Genomic DNA, 6262 nt, shown 5'->3' on the forward strand with positions numbered 1-6262 from the left:
AGTTCTATTTTCAACACTTTGAGGAACCTCCATGCTGTTTTCCAGAGTGGTTGCACCAGCTTGCATTCCCACCAACAGTGTAGGAGGGTTCCCCTTTCTCCGCATCCTCGCCAGCATCTGTCATTTCCTGACTTGTTGATTTTAGCCATTCTGACTGGTGTGAGGTGATATATCTCATTGTGGTTTTGATTTGTATTTCCCTGATGCTGAGTGATATGGAGCACTTTTTCATGTGTCTGTTGGCCATCTGGATGTCTTCTTTGCAGAAATGTCTGTTCATGTCCTCTGCCCATTTCTTGATTGGATTACTTGTTCTTTGGGTGTTGAGTTTGCTAAGTTCTTTATAGATTTTGGACACTAGTCCTTTATCTGATATGTCGTTTGCAAATATCTTCTCCCATTCTGTCAGTTGTCTTTTGATTTGTTAACTGTTTCCTTTGCTGTGCAAAAGCTTTTGATCTTGATGACATCCCAATAGTTCATTTTTGCCCTTGTTTCCCTTGCCTTTGGCGATGTTCCTAGGAAGATGTTGCTGCGGCTGAGGTCAAAGAGGTTGCTGCCTGTGTTCTCCTCAAGGATTTTGATGGATTCCTTTCTCACATTGAGGTCCTTCATCCATTTTGAGTCTATTTTTGTGTGCGGTGTAAGGAAATGGTCCAATTTCATTTTTCTGCATGTGGCTGTCCAATTTTCCCAACACTATTTATTGAAGAGGCTGTCTTTTTTCCATTGGACATTCTTTCCTGCTTTGTCGAAGATTAGTTGACCATAGAGTTGAGGGTCTATTTCTGGGCTCTCTATTCTGTTCCATTGATCTATGTGTCTGTTTTTGTGCCAGTACCATGCTGTCTTGATGATGACAGCTTTATAATAGAGCTTGAAGTCCGGAATTGTGATGCCACCAACTTTGGCTTTCTTTTTCAATATCCCTTTGGCTATTCGAGGTCTTTTCTGGTTCCATATAAATTTTAGAATTACTTGTTCCATTTCTTTGAAAAAGATGGATGGTACTTTGATAGGAATGGCATTAAATGTGTAGATTGCTTTAGGTAGCATAGACATTTTCACAATATTTACTCTTCCAATCCAGGAGCATGGAATATTTTTCCATTTCTTTGTGTCTTCTTCAATTTCTTTCATGAGTACTTTATAGTTTTCTGAGTATAGATTCTTGCCTCTTTGGTTAGGTTTATTCCTAGGTATCTTATGTTTTGGGGTGCAATTGTAAATGGGATTGACTCCTTAATTTCTCTTTCTTCTGTCTTGTTGTTGGTGTAGAGAAATGCAACTGATTTCTGTGCATTGATTTTATATCCTGACACTTTACTGAATTCCTGTACAAGTTCTAGCAGTTTTGGAGTGGAGTCTTTTGGGTTTTCCACACATAGTATCATATCATCTGCGAAGAGTGATAATTTGACTTCTTTGCCGATTTGGATGCCTTTAATTTCCTTTCGTTGTCTGATTGCTGAGGCTAGGACTTCTAGTACTATGTTGAATAGCAGTGGTGATAATGGACATCCCTGCCGTGTTCCTGACCTTAGCAGAAAAGCTTTCAGTTTTTCTCCATTGAGAATGATATTTGTGGTGGGTTTTTCATAGATGGCTTTGATGATATTGAGGTGTGCGCCCTCTATCCCTACACTTTGAATAGTTTTGATCAGGAAGGGATGCTGTACTTTGTCAAATGCTTTTTCAGCATCTATTGAGAGTATCATATGGTTCTTGTTCTTTCTTTTATTGATGTGTTGTATCACATTGACTGATTTGCGGATGTTGAACCAACCTTGCAGCCCTGGGATAAATCCCACTTGGTCGTGGTGAATAATCCTTTTAATGTACTGTTGAATCCTACTGGCTAGTATTTTGGTGAGAATTTTTGCATCTGTGTTCATCAAGGATATTGGTCTATAGCTCTCTTTTTTGATGGGATCCTTGTCTGGTTTTGGGATCAAGGTGATGCTGGCCTCATAAAATGAGTTTGGAAGTTTTCCTTCCATTTCTATTTTTTGGAACAGTTTCAGGAGAATAGGAATTAGTTCTTCTTTAAATGTTTGGTAGAATTCCCCTGGGAAGCCGTCCGGCCCTGGGCTTTTGTTTGTTTGGAGATTTTTAATGACTGTTTCAATCTCCTTACTGGTTATGGGTCTGTTCAGGCTTTCTATTTCTTCCTGGTTCAGTTGTGGTAATTTATATGTTTCTAGGAATGCATCCATTTCTTCCAGATTGTCAAATTTGTTGGCATAGAGTTGCTCATAGTATGTTCTTATAATAGTTTGTATTTCTTTGGTGTTAGTTGTGATCTCTCCTCTTTCATTCATGATTTTATTTATTTGGGTCCTTTCTCTTTTCTTTTTGATAAGTCTGGCCAGGGGGTTATCAATTTTATTAATTCTTTCAAAGAACCAGCTCCTAATTTTGTTGATTTGCTCTATTGTTTTGTTTTTGGTTTCTATTTCATTGATTTCTGCTCTGATCTTTATGATTTCTCTTCTCCTGCTGGGCTTAGGGTTTCTTTCTTGTTCTTTCTCCAGCTCCTTTAGGTGTAGGGTTAGGTTGTGTAACTGAGACCTTTCTTGTTTCTTGAGAAAGGCTGGTACCACTATATATTTTCCTCTCAGGACTGCTTTTGTTGTGTCCCACAGATTTTGAACCGTTGTATTTTCATTATCATTTGTTTCCATGATTTTTTTCAATTCTTCCTTAATTTCCCGGTTGACCCATTCATTCTTTAGAAGGATGCTGTTTAGTCTCCATGTATTTGGGTTCTTTCCAAACTTCCTCTTGTGGTTGAGTTCTAGCTTCAGAGCATTGTGGTCTGAAAATATGCAGGGAATGATCCCAATCTTTTGATACCGGTTGAGTCCTGATTTAGGACCAAGGATGTGATCTATTCTGGAGAATGTTCCATGTGCACTAGAGAAGAATGTGTATTCTGTTGCTTTTGGATGAAATGTTCTAAATAGATCTGTGATGTCCATCTGGTCCAGTGTGTCGTTTAAGGCCTTTACTTCCTTGCTGATCTTTTGCTTGGATGATCTGTCCATTTCAGTGAGGGGAGTATTAAAGTCCCCTACTATTGTTGTATTATTGTTGATGTGTTTCTTTGATTTTGTTACTAATTGGTTTATATAGTTGGCTGCTCCCACTTTGGGGGCATAGATATTTAAAATTGTTAGATCCTCTTGTTGGACAGACCCTTTGAGTATGATATAGTGTCCTTCCTCATCTCTTATTATTGTCTTTGGCTTAAAATCTAATTGATCTGATATAAGGATGCCACTCCTGCTTTCTTCTGATGTCCATTAGCATGGTAAATTCTTTTCCACCCCCTCACTTTAAATCTGGAGGTGTCTTCGGGCTTAAAATGAGTTTCTTGGAGGCAACATATAGATGGGTTTTGTTTTTTTATCCATTCTGATACTCTGTGTCTTTTGATTGGGGCATTTAGCCCATTAACATTCAGGGTAACTATTGAGAGATATGAATTTAGTGCCATTGTATTGCCTGTAAGGTGACTGTTACTGTATATTGTCTCTGTTCCTTACTGATCTACCACTTGTAGGCTCTCTCTTTGCTTAGAGGACCCCTTTCAATAGTTCCTGTAGAGCTGGTTTGGTGTTTGCAAATTCTTTCAGTTTTTGTTTGTCCTGGAAGCTTTTAATCTCTCCTTCTATTTTCAATGATAATCTAGCTGGATATAGTATTCTTGGGTGCATGTTTTTCTCATTTAGTGCTCTGAAAATATCATGCCAGCTCTTTCTGGCCTGCCAGGTCTCTGTGGATAAGTCAGCTGCCAATATAATATTTTTACCATTGTATGTTATAGACTTCTTTTCCCGGGCTGCTTTCAGGATTTTCTCTTTGTCACTAAGACTTGTAAATTTTACTATTAGGTGACGTGGTGTGGGCCTATTCTTACTGATTTTGAGGGGCGTTCTTTGGACCTCCTGAATTTTGATGCTCGTTCCCTTTGCCATATTGGGGAAATTCTCCCCAATAATTCTCTCCAGTATACCTTCTGCTCCCCTCTCTCTTTCTTCTTCTTCTGGAATCCCAATTATTCTAATGTTGTTTTGTCTTATGGTGTCACTTATCTCTCGAATTCTCCCCTCGTGGCCCAGTAGCTGTTTGTCCCTCTTTTGCTCAGCTTCTTTATTCTCTGTCATTTGGTCTTCTATATCGCTAATTCTTTCTTCTGCCTCATTTATCCTAGCAGTGAGAGCCTCCATTTTTTATTGTACCTCATTAATAGCTTTTTTGATTTCAACTTGGTTAGATTTTAGTTCTTTTATTTCTCCAGATAGGGCTTTTATATCTCCCGAGAGGGTTTCTCTAATGTCTTCCATGCCTTTTTTGAGCCCGGCTAGAACCTTGAGAATTGTCATTCTGAACTCTAGATCTGACATATTACCAATGTCCGTATTGATTAGGTCCCTAGCCTTCGGTACTGCCTCTTGTTCTTTTTTTTGTGGTGAATTTTTCCGCCTTGTCATTTTGTCCAGCTAAGAGTATATGAAGGAGCAAGTAAAATACTAAAAGGGTGGCAACAACCCCAGGAAAATATGCTTTAACCAAATCAGAAGAGATCCCAAATCGTGAGGGAGGAGAAAGGGGATAAAAAGAGGTTCAAAAAGAAAGAAAGAAGAAAAAGAAAAGAAAAGAATTTAAAAAAAGAAAACGAATAAAGAAAAATATAAAAAAGAAAAAATATATATATTAGATAAACTAGTTAAAAAAGAAAAGGGTAAAAGTTAAAAAAATTTTAGCAGAAGAAGAGAAAAAAATGAAAAAGAAAAAAATTAACTGCAAGACTAAAAAAAAATCACAGGGAGAAAGTCATGAGTTCCGTGCTTTGCTTTCTCCTCCTCTGGAATTCTGCTGCTCTCCTTGGTATTGAAACTGCACTCCTTGGTAGGTAAACTTGGTCTTGGCTGGATTTCTTGTTGATCTTCTGGGGGAGGGGCCTGGTGTAGTGATTCTCAAGTGTCTTTGCCCCAGGCGGAATTGCACCGCCCTTACCAGGGGCCGGGCTGAGTAATCCACTCGGGTTTGCTTTCAGGAGCTTTTGTTCCCTGAGCGCTTTCCGTAGAGTTCTGGAGGACGGGAATACAAATGGCGGCCTCCTGGTCTCCAGCCAGGAGGAGCCGAGAGCCCGGGGCCCCACTCCTCAGTGCGCCCTCAGAGAACAGCGCCCAGTAACTCCCGTCTGCCTGACCTCTGGCCGCATTCCGAGCTCACCAAGCCTGCGTCCGGTTCAAGGTAACCCCGAGCTGTGAGCTTACTGTTGGCTCTGTCTCTGCAGCCGGCTTTCCTGTTCAATACCCGCAAGCTCTGCGACACTCAGACACCCACCATCCTTCTGTGACCCTGCGGGACCTGAGGCCACGCTGACCCCGCGTGGGCTTCGCCCCGGTTTAGCCTCTAGAGCGATGTCCCTCAGCGGAACAGACTTTTAAAAGTCCTGATTTTGTGCTCCGTTGCTCCGCCGCTTGCCGGGAGCCGGCCCCTCCCCCCGGGGTCTATCTTCCCATCGCTTTGGATTCACTTCTCCGCCAGTCCTACCTTTCAGAAAGTGGTTGTTTTTCTGTTTCCAGAATTGCTGTTCTTCTCTTCAATCTGCCGATGGATTTGCAGGTGTTTGCAATCTTTAGATAAGCTATCTAGCTGCTCTCCGGCTAGCTGAAGTAGTCTCAGCCTGCTACTTCTCCGCCATCTTGACTCCTCCTCCGACACACTGATTATTTTTAATAAGGACCACTTTTTTCCCATCTTACAACAAAAGTCTGACAAGTGTTTCATGTTATAAAGCCTTAATTTTATTCCCTTATAAATATAAAGTAAAAATAGAACATAACTAAAATCAACTATAATGTAAGTTATTTTATCTTCTAATAGTTAACAACTACAGTAAGTTTTATTATGTAGCTATCAAAGGATAAAAGTAATATTTGTTTTTAAAGTTAACCATTATGTAGTTATTTTACATAATGTAATCTAACTCCTAATATATTCAAACCTACATAAAACCTACATTGCAGGGGAGTTTACATTTATGGTTTTAAAACTGACATTACAATAATAATTCTGAGTTTTTGCTACACTTAAAATTAGTGAATGCCTTTTCTAGAAAAGATTGACTCAAGATACAGTTCATTTCTCTAAAATGCCCTGAGATATAAAAGTACACATAACTCTGTGTTCTTTTTTTTTTTTTTTAACTTCATTTTATTTTTTCACTGTTTCAAGATTCATTGTCTAT

Source organism: Neovison vison, chromosome 2 (genome assembly GCF_020171115.1).
Source record: "Neovison vison isolate M4711 chromosome 2, ASM_NN_V1, whole genome shotgun sequence".
Classification (NCBI taxonomy): Eukaryota; Metazoa; Chordata; class Mammalia; order Carnivora; family Mustelidae; genus Neogale; species Neogale vison.